Here is a 20,015-nt window from a genome sequence, read left to right on the forward strand (position 1 = left end):
GTTTTTTTTTTTTTTTTTTTTTTTTTTTAAAGTTTTCAGAATCTTGTCAGCTTGGTGAGTTAATAGCTATGAGTTGATTGGAAATCTGGTGTTGTCATAAGTCTAGTTGAATAATGATATTTCTGTAACTTTACATATACTGACTGCCATTAAGTCTGTCACAGATGGAGATTATTTATGAGTCTTTTTTCAGATTCAGAGTCTTGCACAGGGAGTTATTTCTATAGGGCATATGGTTGGCCAGAACATTTAGATGGGATCCCATGTGGCCTTCCCTAGTCTGGCTTCCTTAGTCCCAGAAAAGAGCCAACTCTGATGACCTTCTTGGTGACCTCTGTCCTTGTGTTTCTGCCCAGAAGTTCCCAAAGGGTCCTGTGAACCTTTAGCTGTGTAGATTATTTATAAAAATGTAGCCATCAGACTTTTATTTGAAAAGGATCATTCTTTTATGCTTCTTAATCAAAAATTTCCATTTTATTTTATTTAATTTTTTGTGATACTGGGGATGGAACCCAAGGGCTTGTGCATGCTTAAAGCAAACTACTCTACTACTGAGCTCTGTCCCCATCTCCTTTTATTTTATTGAGACATGGTCTAGCCAAGTTGCTGCAGCTGTCTTTGAACTTGCAATCCTCCTGTCTCAGCCTCCTGAATAGATGGGATTATAGGTGTGTGCCACCATGCCTGGCTAAATTTCCCTATTTGTTAGGGAAACTTTGTTCAAAACTAGTTAGGACTGATATGGAAGCACATTTTCTAGGTGAGCCTGCAGGTGCTGGTGCAGGCACCATCTGTACGGTCATTGCAGTCAGGCGCTGTTTGTCTTGTTTAACATCATCTCTTCCTGGCAAGGTATAGTGTCTGGGACATGGTAAGTACCAAGTGAGTACCTGTTGAATGAACACTGCATGGATTTTGGGTAATTGTTTCTGTGGAACAGCCATTATAGTTGATGGAAAAACTGATTAAATTTTAAATTAAGATCCCTTTCTCCCAGTTCTGTAGGTTTTAGTTAATGATAAAGATTTTAAAATGCCTTTTTTTTTGATATGTTGCTTCAAAATATTAGTAGCATTCTTTAGTTCTTTTTAGATAAAATAACCAAAAAGCACAGAAGTAACTAGTGTAAATCTCATGGGATAGTTTAAAAAATTCAAAGCATGTAATATTAACATTCTCTTTTGCTTTAGAAAGGGGTCACTATCCTAAATTAACATATCTGCCTTCTAGCCAAGATTTCATTAACTTGACTGAAAGCCCAGAGTATAGATGGAAGTATACAAAGTTTTGCCAAACCATGGAGCAGTAATGAAGACCCTGTCCCCCTGACAACTTGGAATTTTTCTAATTCTAGTAATTAATTATGAAAAATTGTTATTTTGTTTAAATAAACATTTAAACATTTAAATGAATAGGGAAATGTGAGGAAAAATGATTATTTGAAAAATTTGATCATCATTAGGATGACAGCCTATGTTTCTGTGGCTCCTCACACACTTTTGAAAATAATATAGAGTAACATGGCATGTTGCACATGGAGGTAGCTGTCGGAATATCCTTTAGAACCTTCTCCATATCACTGTCATTAGAGCCAGTTTATAGTAGTAAGTGGGCATATAAATTCTGTGCATAGAGTGCTTGAGTTCAAAAAGTCCTCAGATTGGATTTTTGTACTATGAGAAATTTCACAGTGTTATTCTGTCTCTGAAAATATTTAGCATCTTACAGTTTAGTATATCATTTTGCAGTATAATATCTATTATGAAGGAGGTAATTTATGCATTATTCACAAGACCTTAGTGGTATTTTGGATAGTTTGTAGTTTTATATATGTTTCCAAGGAAACAATTTTTAAAGACTAATCAACATGTAAGTTTTGAAAACTGGTAAAATTTAATCATTGTATGCTTGTTTGTAGTTTCTTGTAATCTGATGGGATTTTTAAAGTGAGTATAAAATGAAATTGGCTTTCTCGTGGAAACTACCTATCAAGTCAGAGTGGAGGATGTTGCTGATATCTAATATACTTGAGACAATGTAGGCAGGTAAAAACCCTTGGAAAACCAACAAATATGCTTGTAGGAGCCCTTCCCTGGTGCTGCTGTTATGATGGAACAGTTTTTCTTGATGGTTATGAGCTCACTTGTTAGGCTAAGCAATTAGGCAAAATAATTTCTGCTATATAGAATTGAGACTCTTAGAGCACAAATGAATTCAGAAGTATTAGATGACAGATATTAAATAGATATAGATGTTTGTACCCATAGTTGCAGTAGCCCTTTTCTGAGGAAGAAATGAAGTCAGTAGGGACAGTTTCCAATCAGAGGTGCCACATTCTCCTGTTGCAGAAAAAAACTTGCTGGGGAATTCAAAACTCCTTCACAGGCCTATGGAGTACAGCCCTTGGCACTTGCAGAGGTAGGAGGCAAAAGAGCCTAGAATTACACTTTATATCTCTTGGTCCCAGTGGAGATAAATAACATGTGAAATGCAGACAATCTTGGACATGTTTTTCTTTAGTTATCAGTTCCTGTCCAAAAAAACCTATTGTAGTCATTAAAACAAAGCTGAATGAGACTTTTTTGAGGTTAGATGTCAGTGGTGTTAGGATTCCATTTTTTATGTTCAGATACTCTCCCTGTAGGAGTCTAGTTTCTGCATATGCTTAACAAGTACATTAGAGACAGCCAGGTATTTCATGCTCCTGAAAGTAATACCCATTGCCACTGCTTAGGTGCCCAAAGCCTTTACAAATGGTGTGAGCTTTTGCCCTTCCTGACTCTCTGTGGACACAAAGAGTTACTTCACTGACTTCAATGGGACCAGGATAAAATTTTCATCAAGTTAGCATTCATTCTGAAAAACCAACAGTATGCCATTCATTTCTTTTCTTTGGAGTTATAAGAGAACATTTTGAAGTCAGAGCAACTTCAGAAGAAAAAAGAAAGTTCCTGGATCTCCTCATTTGTCGTTCTTAGAATAGGGAATGAATATCCATCAGATTGTTCAGTGTCAGAGACCATTTCCCATTCATAGTTTCCACGTTGATATTTCTTTTGCTTGACCTGGGAGACTGATTTAGATGTGATTTAGTTCACGTTCTTAAAATGACGATGAGAAGAAAAACTATCTTCTTTTCTTTTGGTTTTGGAAGAATGGTGTTGGCATTGGGCATCTTTGAGCCAGACCTGGGAGGAGAGCCCTGCTCACTCCTTGTTTGTACCGAGGGAACTTAGTTGGACTCTTTAAACTTTTACCTCCACATATTGTAGAGTTGGTGTTTTTGTATCAAGTGATGGAATCATGAATGATAACTCACAGTTTTAGTCTGGTACTGAGAGCTACTGGCACTTTTTCTGTGCCTGCAAGTTCAGTTTTAAACTGTGGAAGGATACCTCCATCTCAGGATGTGGATTTAGAGGGATGATCAAAAGTTAGCAGATGGCAAGTTTACATATAAAATATTTGTGATATGAACTTTAAAAATGGGTATATATTTTATTTGGAGAGAGAAAATGTGTTCATTTGAACTAACTGCAGTTAAGGAAAACAACATACAATCTAATTGCTTCATTGATACTTTTTACTTACCCCAAAATTCAAAATAAAATCCATTTAGTAAACTGAAAATCTGAGTGGAAACTTTAGATTTCTGTCATCTGATCAGGGGAGAGAAGGGCAACTTCTTTATTTCAAAATGTGACCTTCTCCATACTCCTTATTATCTAGAGGATTCTCAGTTGTCTGAGACCTTGGTGAGAGTCTAGGATTAGAATTAAGAGAAAATGCTTGTTGGTATCTACTCTGAATGATTTTAGTGTGGCAGAGTCTACAGGTACTCAGATGTGAATGGGGAATGACTGGACCATCCATTTCAGATTGGTTGTACTAGTGACTAATTATGTAACTGTGTTTGTACTGTGTGGAGATGGGCATGTGGTGTTAACATTATTTAGCATAATTATTTCTCAGTCATAAAATACGTAGTGTAAAAATCTCCAACTTTTTGTTTAAAAAAATTATAACTGTTGGCAAATAATTTTTACCTGAAATGCTGTCATAAAGACATCTTCTCTCCCAGTTAATCTAGCATTGTACCAATAAAATAAGCAATATAAACATTAGTAACTTAATGGAATTATCAATTAAAACCAAATTCTTTTCTGTGCTCTTTTGTTTATTTTAAAAGGATTTCTTTTTGTGGACTAACAAAGTAATAGAAGATAATTTGGAAAAAAGGGGATTAAAAGATTATTCGTTTATATTCTAATATTAATATTTTCTTATATTTTTATGCATTTTGTATTTTCTAATAGCAAAATTGGAATCATTGTTTATTTTGCTTTTTATTTTTAACATATTTGATGAATATTTTTCATTTCATTTAAATTGTTTTTTAAAAATACCATTTCTAATTGCTCTGTTATTACATCTTGTCATAGTTAATCTATTTGCCAATAGAGTTTCAGTAGATTTTTTTTGTATGTATATTTTTGCGTGAATGCTTGATTGTTTTCTTAGGCTAATTATCTAAAACAGGAGTTATTGGGTCAGAACGTTTGAATGACTTTTACTTCCTCAAATCCTTTTTTTGACTCATTAAGGGATAAAAATACTGCCTTTTCCTCCTGTCCCCTGACAAACCATATTTGAAAGTACATTGACCAGGAGTTAAGTAGACCCTATAGATAAAGAGGGATGGCTTTTATTCAGAAAATCTCGCAGGACAGGAGCTTGTGGCCTGTGATCTTACACATTAACAGAAGATTAAATAGTTTCAGAAGGATTTGTGTCTCTGTGTTTGACATTGTAAAAGCCTAAGTTGGAAACTACCTTCTCTTAATGTTTATATTAGTATTGTAGTGAAAGGAAGTTTCCTAGGACACAATAAAGAATAAAGCTTGGACAGGGGTTGTAGCTCAGAGGTAGAGCACTTACCTAGCATGTGTGAGGTACTGGGTTTGATTCTCCGCACTGCATGTAAATAAATAAAATAGGTCTATTTTAGTCAGTTTTTTGCTGCTGTGACTAAAGGAACCGACCAGCACAATTATAGAGGACAAAGCATTTACTTGAGGGCTCAGTTTCAGAGGTCTTAGTTCATAGAAGGCCAGCTCCATTCCTCAGGGCTCGAGATGAGGCTAAAACATAATGACAAGAGGGGGTGGTGGAGGGAAGTAGCTCACATCACAGGGATCAGGCAACAGAGAGAGACACTACTCTCCAGATACAAATTTATATACCAAAGCCATGCCCTAATTCTCACCACCTCCAGCCATACCCTACCACTTCAGTTAATCCCATCAGGGATTAATCCACTGCTTGTGTTAAGACTCTTACAACCCAATCATTTCTCCTCTGAACCTTCCTGCATTGTGTTCCATGTGAGCTTTTGGAGGACACCTCATATCCAAACCATAACAAGATCCATAGACAACTAAAAATAAAAAAATAAAAAATAAAAAGAATAAAGTTGAACAGCCACTTTATTTAAATATTCATAGCTTAAATAAAAGTCAATTCACATCTGCCGTATTTGTTGTAGTGCCCAAACTAACTGGTGATACCAAATGTACTTGGACCTCTCTGCTGTCTTTGAAAAATGGTAGCAAATGCATTGCTCAAAATTCTGATGAATTCTGCCAGTGCCAGAGTCCAGGTATGATATTTGATGTCACTATATAGTGGATAGTTTAGCATACTTTCATTTTTTCATTGAGCTACAATGGGATTTTTAAAAAGCTTACAGCCTTGATATTCCATAAGAATGCCATCCAGAATATTCATTTAATGTCCATAATTATTTGACACATTAATGAAACTTTCATTGTTTTCTAAGGTTTGTGGTGTCCATCTGGTCAGTGACACTGTTTGACATTAGTATAGTGTTTTATGGCTAAAAATATATTCTTGTGGTCTCCAGAACAGCTCTGTGAGGAAGGTGGGTGGAGCAGGTGGGCATCATTTCCATTTTATGGAGGAGAATACTGAGGGGACTTGTTTAATGCCCTTTGTCTATTCTGTGGTAGCTGCCATTCTTCTTCCTTTACTTCATACTTTTTCTTGATATCTTCATCATTTTCCTCTTCTTCCAGTGGTTATGACATCAGTCCCATCAGTGGTAATAATAATGAGCTGACTTTTATTGATTAGTTGCTATACACCATGTAGTTGTCTAAGTGTTTACATGTATTGACTTCTACCACAGACCTCTGGAGTACATGTTGTCGTCTTCTTAGGGATGAAGAAACCAAGGTCCAGAGAGGATAAGTAAGTTGCCTAAGATTTGTTAATACTTAGGACTCAGGGTAATTGAGACTCTTAAGTGAAATGACGTGTAAAATTCCAAGCATATACTAAGCTCTCAGTAAATGATATGTGGTTATAATGATTATAGTTCATATGCAGTTATCATTTCTGCTTCCATGCTGTCTCCCTTGTAGCCACTGAGGGAAGTGGCTGTGCTTGCTGGCTGCTGCAGCCCCAGGACCTGAAGCATAGTTGGTGCTCTGTTGCTGTTGCTGGTGCATCCACTGGATGCATAGTAGCTGATTCTGGGGCTTGCGATTTGTTATCAGTTATGCCCTCCTGTGTTTAATCACCTAGCTAATCAAGACACCATATTTAACCTTATAGATTGGGTATTTTTCTTATACTGTGGCCACTCTCTTTCTGGCCCAGTGAGCTCCCCCATCAGGCTTGGAACACTACCCCCAGGGACTGGCTGTGCTCTGAGGCACTAACACACTTAAAATGGCAACTGGAATCTTGTGTTCTTAAGACCTTCTGACTTTAAGAGCAAGTAAAATGTGAATTTTCAAGTTGGGATAAAGAGAACATTGGTTGAAAGAAATGGAATTTGGGAAAGTTGATGTTGGGTTTGCATTAGGTTGTTCTGTTTTCTTTAAAATGTAGGCAAAAGATTCTTCCAATAGCCTGTGTAAAATCTAATACTTCAAATAAAAATGGTAATGTGTACATTCTTTTCTTCTTCTTTTTTTCCAAGTTAAGCTGGGAGGATAAGAGGTTACTATCTGAGGTTGCTTGCTCCTTGACTGAGCCTACTTCTCCAAAGTGGAAGAGTCCCTGGTTGAAACAGGATTGCTGGTGACCTTCATGGTAGCTGAAGGTTGCTGCACTTTTGATCCTAGTGTTCCTCCTTAGTTTGCTAAGGCCCTGTTTTTAATTACTTAATGAGAAAGACTACTTGGAAGGAAGGGGTCAGGAAATTGAGATTCTCATTGTGATTTCAATGCTTTCGTTGGGTGTGGATTGCTTGACTGAAGGGAGAGTAAATCAGATTGGGCTTTGTTTTCTCTCTGAATAAATAAAATGAGTTTAGTTCTCTTGGGAAGGATAATTGAGACAAAGGGCAAAATTCCATGGTGAATAATTTACCCTGAGTCCCCCAGGAGCTGAATTCACTTTTCCCTTTTCAGGTCTCTAGGATGTAGCTAATGTTAATCCCAAGGCTACACCTCTGGTGACAAGGATGTCCGTAGGTCCTTATTTTTGATCAGATAATAGAGCACCTGGAAGCCATGATGTTTTTAATAGAAAACCATGAAATACTGATATTCTTAATTCTATTTTATGAACTAAGAATGATTTCCCTAGCAGGAATTCACCATAGTTACACGTATGTGTAACATGTTATATGTATATGATATAAAGTCCTAGTCATTGGCTCAGGTTTGGAGGTAGAGTACTGGAGCTACCTTAGCTAAGCATGATTTGTATTTTTGGCACCAATTTTCTGTTACTGTTCTTTCCTTATTTGTTCTGTGTTTTGTTTGTATCTGCTAGCAGTCCAACTACTGAATATGTATCCAAAGGAACTGAAACCAGTACATCACAGAGAGATCAGTACTCCCTTGTTCATTACAGCGTTATTAATACTGATCACGATGTGAAATCAGCCAATGTGTCCATCAGCAGGTGACTAGATAAAGCAAATGTGGTGTATATACACAGTGGACAGGAATAGAAAGACAAAGGCTGCATGATCTCACTCTTGTGGAGTATTAAAAAGTTGACTTTATAGAAGTTGAGAGTAGAATGATTACCAGAGAGGAATAGTGGGGAGGGAGAGTTGGGGGACGGGTTAGCCAGTGGGTACTAAGTTATAATTAGATACAAGCAGCAATTTCTGGTGTGCTGTTGTACAATAGAGTGACGATAGATAAAACTTGCATACCATATGTTTTACCAAGCTAGAAGGATTTCGGATGTTTTCACTATGAAGAAATGCTAAATATTTCTGGAGGTAGACATATATAACCTGATTTAAACATTATACAATGTATACCTATATTGAAATATCCCATGGTACCCAATTAGTACACAAAAATTGTGATATATTTCAGTTAAAATTTTTATTAATAAAAAATGATAGACAATCTTAATAAGTTAATAGATGAAAGATCTATAATACAGCATGGTGGCTATATTTAATAATGTATTATATTCTTGAAAATTGCCAAGAGAGTAGATTTTAAGTGTTTTCACCATAAAAATAAGTATGTGAGGTAATGTACATGTTAATTAGCTCAATTTGGTTGCAGCATAATGCATCCATATTTCAAAACAACATATTTTTATACATGATAAATACATACAGATTTTGTCAATTAAATATATGTATACAAATATTTAAGAGAAGGGAAAATGATCATAAAAGAGGAAAAAAGTCAAGAAACCTTAACTCTTCTCCTTATAAGTTAAAAAAAATGAAATCTGCATATAGAAAAGCCGAAGATCTTAAGTTTTCACCTTTGATAATTTTTTACAAACTTAACACACTGTGTAACAATCAATTTTTATTGGAATATTACCAACATCCCAGGAAGCCCTCTTATGCCCTCTCCCATTTCATCCCCATCCATACTACCAAAGGCAATCGCTGTCCTGACCTCTGCAACCATTATATTAGTTTTTTCTGATTTTGAATTTCATAAATATGGAATAAAGCAATACACCTTTGTTATGATTTCTTTTGCTCAGTGTAATGTTTGAGAAGTTTTTCATGTTTTGTGTCTAAGGGGGTATTTGTGTGGTTAGTATCCTATAATGTTAATATGCCACAGTTTATCTAGTTCTGAACATCTTTTTTTCTGTTTTGCGATTTTTTTGGCCATTACAACTAATGCTATTATGAATACTCTTATACTTGATTTTGTTTTTGGGGGACATGTGTACATTTCTGTTGGGTATCTATACCTAGGAGTGGAACTGCTGAGGTTTAGGATATACATTTGTTCAGATTTAGTAGACATTGCAAAGCCTCTTACCAAAATAGTACCAATTCACCATAATTACCAGTGTATGAGAGTTGCTGTGGCTCCCCCTCATCATCGGTGCTTCAAATACTTTTTAATTCTTGCCATGCTGATGGGTATGGAATGTGTTCAATTGTTGTATAGATTTCATCTCCCTGATGACTAATGAGGATTATCATGGTCCTGAAGTACTTGCCTTCCAGGGAAATCATCTGTAATTAAATCTTAGGTTTCTCCCCCCGGCTCCCCCAACCATTCTGTGCTAATTTGACTTTATTTCAGTGTTTGCAGAAACCATAATTTTTCTCAGGCACTGAGCATACATTGTGTAGTAAGCACTTCAGATCTCCTGACCCAACATTGATTCTTTTTTTTTTTTTTTTTAAATTTTTAATATTTATTTTTTAGTTTTCAGCGGACACAACATCCTTGTTTGTATGTGGTGCTGAGGATCGAACCCGGGCCGCACGCATGCCAGGCGAGCGAGCTACCGCTTGAGCCACATCCCCAGCCCAACATTGATTCTTAAGTGGAGTAGTTACTCATGGATAAAACTGGTTGTGTTTTCAAATTTTGGTGCTTATTGCTTCAGTTTTATAAGACGTAATTTCATATTTAGCAAATGTTTGAAATTGTGAACTATTTCAAGTTATCCATTCATTTTACATTGTGACTGATTTAAAGTTTTGGTCAGTGAATTCAATCTAAGAAATCCCAAAGCAAATACTTTCTGACTTTAGTGCAGTAATTAATTGTCCTTAGGCTAATATGCCAAGAATAACTCATCCTGTGTTTGATTCAGAGTAACTTTGATGGAAAAGAATCTCACTCTAGAATAGCAAATTACATGTAGATTTAATGCAGGAAGAAAAGTACATTGAGATTCAAGTCTCAGTCTAATAACCAAATGGAATATTTGTGGAAGAATTGTAATCCTGGAGCACAGTTCCTAGCTTTTAATACTGAAGTTTTGTGATCATGAAATGGAACTAAGAAATTGGAAATGAAAGAATTATGGATCTTAGAAGAGCAAAACTTCCTAGTGGAACTTCAGCCATCTGAGACAGCAAGAGACTTAACAAGCCTGTGTTCCCAGGCTTGTGGCCAGAAATTGTCATACACATTTTCTTAATCCTCAACTGTGCTGTGAATCAGGCAGTGTCATACCCATTTTATGTTGGGGACATTGGGACTGAACAAGGTTAAAGGAGGTCACATAACAAGGTTAAAGGAAAGAATAGGTAGAACTTTCTTAATCCTGATTTTATGGTTATATGGATAGAAAATTGTAGGTTTAGAACTCTGTCATCTCTTTAGATGTCCTGGGCACCTGTCATATATAAAAATGGAGTGGTAGTTGTTTGATTTCAGTTGAAGGACAAATAGGGAATTATGTGGAGAAAGTTCTTCTATATCCACAGTTTCCCAAATTAAGAAAACATTTTCAAGCATGCATTCTGATTAAAGATACATGTACCAATAAATGTACTGCAGTAGCAGCTGATGAAGTTCAAGAAATTTATGGCCTAATTTCAGCCTTAAAATAAGAGAAAACCATGTATGCATTTTATGTAGTGTTAAAATAAGAGAAAACCCTGTAGAGTTCAAGAGCCTGACCTGAAGGCATCTAAGTTTAAAGGAGATTAAGATGTATAGGTAGAAGGGGAATTCTGACATGAAGGAAGTAGAAGTCCACAGAAACTCATTAGGAAGAGATGATTTCAGCCTGTTGAAAAAACTTTCTAGAGAAGGTGATCTTAGAATTGTCCTTGAAGTGTCTAGTGTGTATGTAGACACTTAGAAATTGCTGTCTGGTTGGGGAAGAAGACCCTCTAAAGTTTATCCTTTTTTTTTTTTGTGGTCCTGGAGATTGGACCCAGGGCCTTACACATGCAAGGTAAGCTCTCTACCACTGAGCTATGTCCCCAGCCCCTATGTTTGTCTTTTATAACTGCAGAAATACACTGATCAAACCTGTGAGTACCGTACTGTAAACAAAATTAAAGGAGAAATTTACCTACCACCAACAAAATAATGAATGTTGTGAAGCCACAGTTTTCAGGATTGGATGAGCCCTTTTGGCTTTGCCCCTGTGTGCCTAGTATCACCCCAGTTACTCCTTTTATCTGCCTTTTTACTGTGGAGGTTCAGGATCTTGTGCTGTGAGACAAGTTGTGGTCTGTCATGCCTTCTTCACACTTTGATGGATGCTCCTCTTCCCGCAAGCATTGCCTTGTTTCCCTGTTAATAATGTGGCAGGGCGGGACACAGTGAAAGCGTTCTAAGAAGAAGGAGGTAGAATGCCTTTTGTTGAGTTCCTACTGTATCAGGCACAGGTCCCTGCAGTCCTGAAAAATCAATGCAGTGTACCCGCAGAAAGTTGATTTTAGGTAGGAGGAGCTGTGTGTGCAGTTTTGTAAGTTTACTTGAAAATTGTTTAGTTTTATCTTTTGCTAAGGCTGTATGTGTGCTGATGTTTGATCAAGTGAATGATTGCTGACAATAGTTGATTTCCAAATCATTGCCTTTTTTTTTCTCATTTGTTTTCTTAAATAACTTGGATAGGACAAAGGAAGAACACTGGATTATTCCCATTGCTTTTATTGCTTATTTAAAATTTGAAATTGTTTTAAGTTACCACATTGTGTTGTGACCGTGAGATATAGTTCCTAAGCTAAAAATCTATAATTGGTTCTTGTGGGTGAGGGCCTCTTGATAATTCAAATCATTATTGAGAAAAGTTTAAGTTAACAAAGGGCTGGGGATATAGTTCAGTGATAGAGTGCCTTCCCTAGCGCGTACAAGGCCCTGGATTTGATCCCTATCATAGCATCCTCCCATCCCCCCAGTGAATAATAGTTGCTGTTCTTGAATATTTAGTTTGTACTCAGAATTTGAATAAAACACTTTTGCATCTGTTATATCATTTAATCTTTGTACTCATTCTGTGAGGTGTTGATGGACATGCCCCTGTTAAAATAAGGCTAAGTGGTTTGTATAAGGCCACATAGCTCCTAAGTAGCTGGGCTGGATTTTAACACATGTGTTTGCCTTCATTCAACGCCTGAGCTACTATGCTAAATTGTACTTTCCAAATATTCATGAAGGCTCTCCCCTTACATATTAAAGGTAATAGGATGCATTTTTGTTTTTAGTTTAAGATAACATACTTTTAGTTGACAGTAATCTTTTCTCTTGATAGCAATATTTGTTGGTTGACATCTTAGCTACTCTGATCAAAACTCTCATTTACTGTCATGTTAGTGATACTTAGATATCATGTATATTTTTTTCTTCTTTTTTTTAACTGCTAGAGGGAAAAAGGAAATTATTTTATTTTACTTGTGATATCATTTTCTAAGTGGCAGTTCACTCTAAACAGATTCTACCAGTCCTCTGAGACAGAGTTCTAGAATCTCTGAAATCTGTGTAAAACAGCATCTCAAGCTGTTGAGAGCTTACTGCTAGGGCATGGTGTGTAGATAACAGCAAAGCAAACCTTTGACATTTCTAGTTGAAAAGAAAAGAGAAGATAAATCAGATGAGAAAGTAGGTACACACTGATATGGCATTCATCCTGTTTATATTTACATTAAAAAAACCTGCAATAAAGGTAAAGAAGTTCAGGGCTTGGAGTTTATCTCAGTGGTAGAATGCCCATCTAGCATGTGTGAGGCCCTGGATTTGATCTCCAGTACCATAGAGGGGAAAGAAGTAGTAAAAAATTCTTATTGTTATAAGTAGTTCACATTTATATATTGAAAAACAACCCTGTCAGTTTCATGTCCTAAACTACTACAGTGTAACTGTTCATTATATACTGGCCTGCCAACACTTGTGGGGCAGGGATCCAACTGAATAGCATGTCTAGACAAAACCAAATGTACAGTTACACAAAACCACAGCTAAGGAATTATGGCTGAACAGTTTTAATAATTATTGGCAACTCTATTCCCTTTTATATTACTTTGTATTCTTACAGTGAGGGCCAATTATTGTAGAAGAGTTAACATTTATTTTTAGACAAAACAGAATATCGAATATGTGATATGATGTGAACCCAGTTTTTTAAGTAAAATAAAAATTTTATTCAAACAACTTTGTGTTTTTTTATAGTTTTTTAAAAAAAATTTTCTTATTTATATACGACAGTAGAATGTATTACAATTCTTATTACACATATAGAGCACAATTTTTCATATCTCTGGTTGTATACAAAGTATATTTACACCAATTCATGTCTTCATGCCTGTACTTTAGATAATGATGATCATCACATTCCACCATCATTAATAACCCCATGCCCCGTCCCTTAGCCTCTAACCCCTCTGCCCTATCTAGAGTTAGTCTATTCCTCCCATGCTCCCACTCTCTATCCCACTATGAATCAGCCTCCTTATATCAAAGAAAACATTCGTCATTTGATATTTTTGGGATTGGCTAACTTCACTTAGCATTATCTTCTCTAACTCCGTCCATTTACCTGCAAATGCCATGTTTTTATTCTCTTATTGCTGAGTAATATTCCATTGTGGAGAATTGAGTAAATTTAAATTAGAATTATTTTGTCTTGCATTAAATTTGAGCAAAAGCTTTTCTGAAAGCAACTTAATAGGACATCAAAACTGCCACCTTAAATCCAGATTTCTTTTCAGTGGAGACTTAACTGGCACTGTGTATAGTTTTTTTTTTTTATTTTTTATTTTTTAGTAGTTCAAACTCTACTGGCGTCTATCTAATGTTCATTTCCTTTCTTCCCCTTCAAGAAGCTTTCTGGGCAATCTGCTCTCCTCCCCCAGACCAATCCTTGATTCTTCACTGGAAGAAATTGCCAACATTCCTTGCCTCTGCTGACCTGCCCTTCTACACAGGTTATTCCTGTGAACAGCAAGGAACACATCATCACTTAGCTGGAGGAGTTCCTTGTACATTCTATCTAGAATGTTTGTTCTCTTTCCTTCAGATTTATGTTTTGCAACTATTTCCCCCAGTGCATATTTGGTCCTTTGATGAAATCCAATTGATCACTTTCTTCTTTTATGGTTATTAATTTTTGTGACTTAGGAAGCCCTTTGCCTCGCCACCTCTTACTGAAAATATTGTCCTGTGATTTCTTCTGAAAGCTTTATGGTTTTGGCTTTTATATTGATGATCTATCTTGAATTACAATTTTTTGCATGCTTCAGTATTGACAATCAGTCCTTTAAAAGAGATGTTGCCTCCATTTTTATAAATGAGGATTTTGGGCACTCTGAGAATTTTGTACTCTAGATATTATATGTATTAATAAATTTGATTTAGAAGTTTAGATCCTTTTGAGGGATAATCCAAGATGAAGATATACGTTAGACTCTAATATGTCTGTAGTGTTTTGGTCAAAACCTCTTTTTTGAGATACGTCTCCCTCTTCATAAAAATATCATTATTAACAAATGAATGGACTTTTGGCAACTGGGTTCATCTTCATAATGGAAGCAGTAGGATGAAGTACGAAACAACACTGCTGCTTTGGTGTGCATATGTGTTATCAGTCAGGGATGTTGTGTTTATTACAAATGCTCTGTGCACTGACCTGACAGGAGTCAAGATACTTGATTCTATTGTGATAAGGAGTTGAAGTGAAAGAATCAAATTGATTGAACTGTTAACCTGACTTAATTCACTGTCCTCAATAGCTGAGGTGTGGGACTCCACATTGCTGTCAGGTTTTCATTCTGTCAGAGTATCCCTTATTCTTGGTGATGAGGCCTCTCCCCTGACATTGCAGTAACCAGCCTCACTGTCCCAGCATCTGAGGCTGGAAAGTTTTCTCAAGCTGTAGATATTACTTTGATGATGCTCTATAATTTGAGTTTTAGTATGTGGTAACCATGCTGTAAATATGGTATTTCTCACAGCATTCCCATTTTACAGGTGAGGTGAAGAAAGGTTGTCACTATCACACACTTGGGGGTCATGTGGCAGGGAATGTACCACACTCTATGTAAATAATCTTCTGATTGACAGCTTTTTATAAGTCCTTACAAGTGTCAAGTTGAAATTGGTAACACTCCAACATCCTGATAATCCAGCTGAATCTGAGGTACTCTAGGGACAACAATACTCCATATGTGAAATGCAAGGATGTCCAAGACACTGTCCTGCTGAGGAATTGGAAGATGAACGGTACAGAGAAGCCAAAGCTGTTACCAAAGAGTGCTTCCTTTTGTCATTGCATTGCCACCCATTAGAACTCACGTGAAACTGGCCTTTACCTGGGAGTTTCCTAAGGTAGAGACTGCCCTTTATTTTTGGCTAAGTGAATGGATGTGATGTGGATTATTGGGAGACTCCCTGCGGATCCTCTGATTTCATCACAAAGTGGCCTTGCCCATGCTGCACAGTGAGCAGTGTCTGGTGAATGGCAAGGAGCCCTGGCCAGCTCATAGTACCCTCTCAAATTGGAGTTCTCTCTCAGGAAACATTAGCTTCAATTGATAACTCTCAAAGAAACTAGGACAGTTCCCAGGCTGCTTTTTATTTGTGTAGATAAACAACAGGCATTAATAGAGCTGTGCTGAAAGCCACAGTAATAAAATTCACTATGTTCTAATTGTATCCTGTTAGCAGAATTATATTACATTTTTAAACTTCTAAATGGTGCCTCAATAGAGATTGTACACATTATCAACTAAATTAAGTGTCATTTCTTAAATAGAATTTAATGTGCTTAGTGTTTTCCACTATTTAAAAAAAATTTGTTTGGTTGTAGATGGACACAATACCTTTATTTTCTATTTATTTATCTTTCTGTGGTGTTGAGGATCAAACCCAGGGCCTCACATGTGCTAGGTGAGCACTCTACCACTGAGCTAGAGCCCCAGCCCCTGTTTTCCACTATTTCTGACTAAAATTGATGTTTATAGTCTGAAGTATGCTGACCAGTTAGTTTTTAATGAACTATTTTGTTCACAAGAACCAAATTTAATGGACTTATTTCAATTTGTTCATTCAGTATATTGAGGTAACAATTTTCTCTTTCATAGTAGTTCTCTTCATTTCAATTGAATTAAGCCATGTTCTGAGTGTTTTTGGTCTATAAATCTTTTTGTAATATATGGAATCTTGGGATCTATGGCAAACTAGGTTTGTCTCATAGCTCAAACATTAGACAGAAACGTTTTCCTGTTTCCTTGGAACTTTTAATTGTTTTAATTTTCCTTGGACACTTTTAATTGTCATGTAAAACTAACCCTCTTTGCCATCAGTCCTGGGCTTTATGTTAGCATTGATGACTGTTACCAGAGGCATCTTTGAGCCAATGGTGTGTGTGTGTGCGCGCGCGCGCGCGTAGGGGTATTTATAGATTTCATTGCAGCCTCAGATGCTGCCTTGTCTAAGGGAGCATTGACCTTTTTTTAAAAATTTTTTTTAAGATAAAGAATTCCTATTTTGTAGGTATCAGGTTATTTGGATCAAGTTTTTTTTTTGTTGTTGTTTAGCTAGTACACTTTAATATGTTTAAAAAGAAATTTCTTGAAGCAGCATAAGTCATTTACTTTTGATCAGATTATGGCACTGACATTCTTATTACATAATCATCAAATAGCTGATTTTGTCCTGTTTAATGCCAAGAGCAGATGCACTTTATAGTAAAACAGCATGCAAAACCCAAATTTAAATGCTTTAGACACATGTTAAATTTTTGTATTTTTTTGTGACTTAAAAAAGTAATTGTGGGTTGCATTATATCAGAATTTCAAAAAATGTGTGTGATTGCTGCCATAACTTAAAAACTGAAGCAGCCCAAATTGGCCCCTTTTCAAGTATATTGTGTCATTTTGAGGGATAATATGATGTGTTTGTTTTAGTACATAACTCTACCACCTGACTCTGGATTCAAATCTTGCTTCTATCACTACTAACTCTGTGACCTTGGGCCAGTTGCTTAATGTTTCTGTATTTCAGTGTCCTCCTTTGCAAAATGGTAATAGTAATAATAGTAGTATGTACCTTCTGGTTGCTATGTGGATTATGTAAGTTGCATACGTAAAGTGCTTATACTGGTGCCTGGCACAAAGGAAAGACAGATGACTAAGACCATAAAAGGTAGAACAGGTAGGTGGGAGTGTGTGGTGAGAGCAGAGGGGATATAGATACTTTTCCTGTTAGCTCCAGTTCTTTTTTTGGTGGGGGTGGAGGTTACTAGAGATTGAACCCAGTACTTTAATACTGAGCTACATCCCCAGTCTTTTTTTGAGACTGAGTCTTGCTAAGTTGCTCATTTTGGCCTTGAACTTTCGTTCCTCTTGCCTCAGCCTCCTGAGTGGCTGGGATTACAGGCATGTGCCACTGCCCCCAGCTAGTTCCATCTTGTAATTAAAGCAGGTCTTTGGTTTTCTCATGCATCAGTGATATCATAGGGTGATTTTCGTGGTGAGTATTGTTCTGAGTTCTCTAGGGTAAATGCTAAAGAAACAAAAAGGATTATTCCTACTATGGAAGCTTGAGATATTAAAATAGGAACTGAATGGAGATAAATATAAATGAAAGTGTTATAGCAGTGTATAAGCAAGAAGATGTCACTCTTTTGTAGTGAAAACAGAGAGGATGAAGAAGTATAAAAGATGCATTTTGATCTTTTATACTATGGGAAGACAGGAACTATAAAAACTATAAAAACCCATCATGAGAATTCTCAGTTGGTTCTATGAGAACCATATGTCTTTCTGAAAGAAACTTGTCAGTTCATTTTCTCTTACAAGGCTACTCATTCACTGTATATGAGCCCAAATCTTCCTCATTTTCATCTGTGGCCCCTATTACTCTCTGCACTAAGAAATCACGTTCTCCAGCCCAGAGGTTCCTGACCCTGGAGGTTTTCCATTTCCAATCTTTGTGGCACATGCTGGTTCTGGAATGTCCCCTCCTCAACGCAGGGTCTCTGAGACCTCATCCATCCCTCAGAATTCATTGAGTCATCTCTAAGATGTTTTCCCCCATCACCTAACCTGGACCCTAGCTTTTCCAGCATGACTCTATTACTTAGTTATTATTCTGGGGGTGCCAAATTTTCATGAAAATGCTTTGCAAACTATGATGTGCAGTGCACATGTGAGTGGGCAACTTTGTCTTATCTTTCTTTGATTGTAATTTTTCATCTGCCGTTTGTCCTCTTACTCCTCCTCACTCCTTCTCCCTCCCTGAAGCTTTGTTTCTTTATCTATTCCCATCTGCACTCCCTGATACAAGGTAGTGTAGAACTGTAGGGAATGAGTGAGTGAACCAAAGATGCGCTCTGCTAGTTTAGCAGAAATATGTATGTGCACATGGTGCAGCTGTCTCATGAGAGGCCATGTGGTTACTTTGGGCAAAAGAGGAAAGGCTTTCCTTTTGAAGGCCTCTGCTGCAATTCTAGATTTCACTACACTGTGACATGGTCCCTTCCCAGGCACTATCTCTTGAAAAAAATGAGGAAGCTAATGTTGCTGTATATGTTACAGTGTGGGGTTACAAGCAGGAGATGAAGTGATGTTTATAGAAAAACTGTTTTGTTGATTTTAAGTGCCAACTAGTTGTTGTTTCTAATGGAAACAAGCATTAAGCAGAACTTATGATCAAGCATTGATAAATTCATAAGTCATTCTCGGTCTTAGCCAGGAGGAGGATGCGGTCCTATGAGTAGGGACGGGGTCCTCGGGGCCATTTGGCTTACTCACAACAGTCCTTCAGCCTGGTCTTGTCCTGAGCCAGTAAAGGAAGGTGGGTGCTGGCAGTGCTTGGAAGACCCCTTATGGTATGTCAAGGGTGCTTAATGAAATGAAACTAGGAACTTGGTAAACACCAGGGTATTCAGATTGAGATGGGGGTAGCCAGGTGCAATGGTGAACTTCTGTAGTCCCTGTAATTCAGGAGGCTGAGATAGGAGGATCACTTGGGCCCTGGAGATGGAGGCCAGCCTGAGTAACATAGCCAGATCACATCTTAAACTCCCCCCCCCACCCCCAAATAATCCAACAGATTTGGGTGGCAAAGGATTAGGTAACTTCTTCACACCAGTGGGAAATTTATGTTGGGATGTTTTTGGGTGAGTCTTACGTTATTTCATTTTATGAAGAATCTTTGAACAGTAAATATGAAACCAGATGAGTTACCAAATTATAGACACACAGCTATTCTCCCTTTGTTCTGGAAATTTATAGTGGATTCTGATAAGGATTAGTTTATATTAGGAAGCAAATTTTAAAACAATTTCCTCCAATGACTTTGGGGTTTTGAATCAGGGGGACTTATCTTTTAGTTTATGTTTGCTGTTGCTCTCTGGCACTTTAGCCTCCAGTTGGTTCAGGACTTTTCAATTGTACGTGTAAAGGGACATTACAAGATAGTCCTATGCTGAATATTTTCTTACATACCCCAAGTGGAAAAGTACACATCTCTGATATTAATTCAGTTTAATTCAATTCTTGATTTGAAAAAATTGTGTTGTATACAACAAAAGGAATGGGAACTCAGTGATTAGCTGGAGGGGCTGCTTGCACATCATTCAGTATTTGCACTAGGAGCTCTCTGGATCCTTGGGATCTTGGATAAATTATATAAACTTCCAGAACTTAGGTTCCATACTTGTGAAATGATGGTGCTGAGGTCGTAATGTGTGGTCACTCCCTAATTGTGAATATTGCATAGTTTTAGGCGTTGGAAAATTACCTCTTTACTCTTCTAATTATGTGTGGAAAACTTCCAAGAGTTGTCTCA

At 36.9% G+C, this 20,015-nt stretch overlaps 1 protein-coding gene and 1 long non-coding RNA gene across 14 annotated transcripts in view; one reads left to right on the forward strand and one right to left on the reverse strand.

The window, feature by feature from the left end:
- Sipa1l1 (signal induced proliferation associated 1 like 1) overlaps nucleotides 1-20,015 on the forward strand; it is a 358,428-nt gene that overhangs the window by 111,245 nt on the left and 227,168 nt on the right. The gene's annotated exons all lie outside the window — the stretch shown is intronic.
- Nucleotides 187-18,536, reverse strand: LOC125615311. Its single transcript, XR_007345885.1, has 3 exons — nucleotides 18,522-18,536; nucleotides 9,770-9,771; nucleotides 187-323 (listed from the first exon to the last, which is right to left on the reverse strand). It is a non-coding gene; the product is annotated as an uncharacterized LOC125615311 (long non-coding RNA).

Source organism: Marmota marmota, unplaced genomic scaffold (assembly GCF_001458135.2).
Source record: "Marmota marmota marmota unplaced genomic scaffold, marMar, whole genome shotgun sequence".
Classification (NCBI taxonomy): Eukaryota; Metazoa; Chordata; class Mammalia; order Rodentia; family Sciuridae; genus Marmota; species Marmota marmota.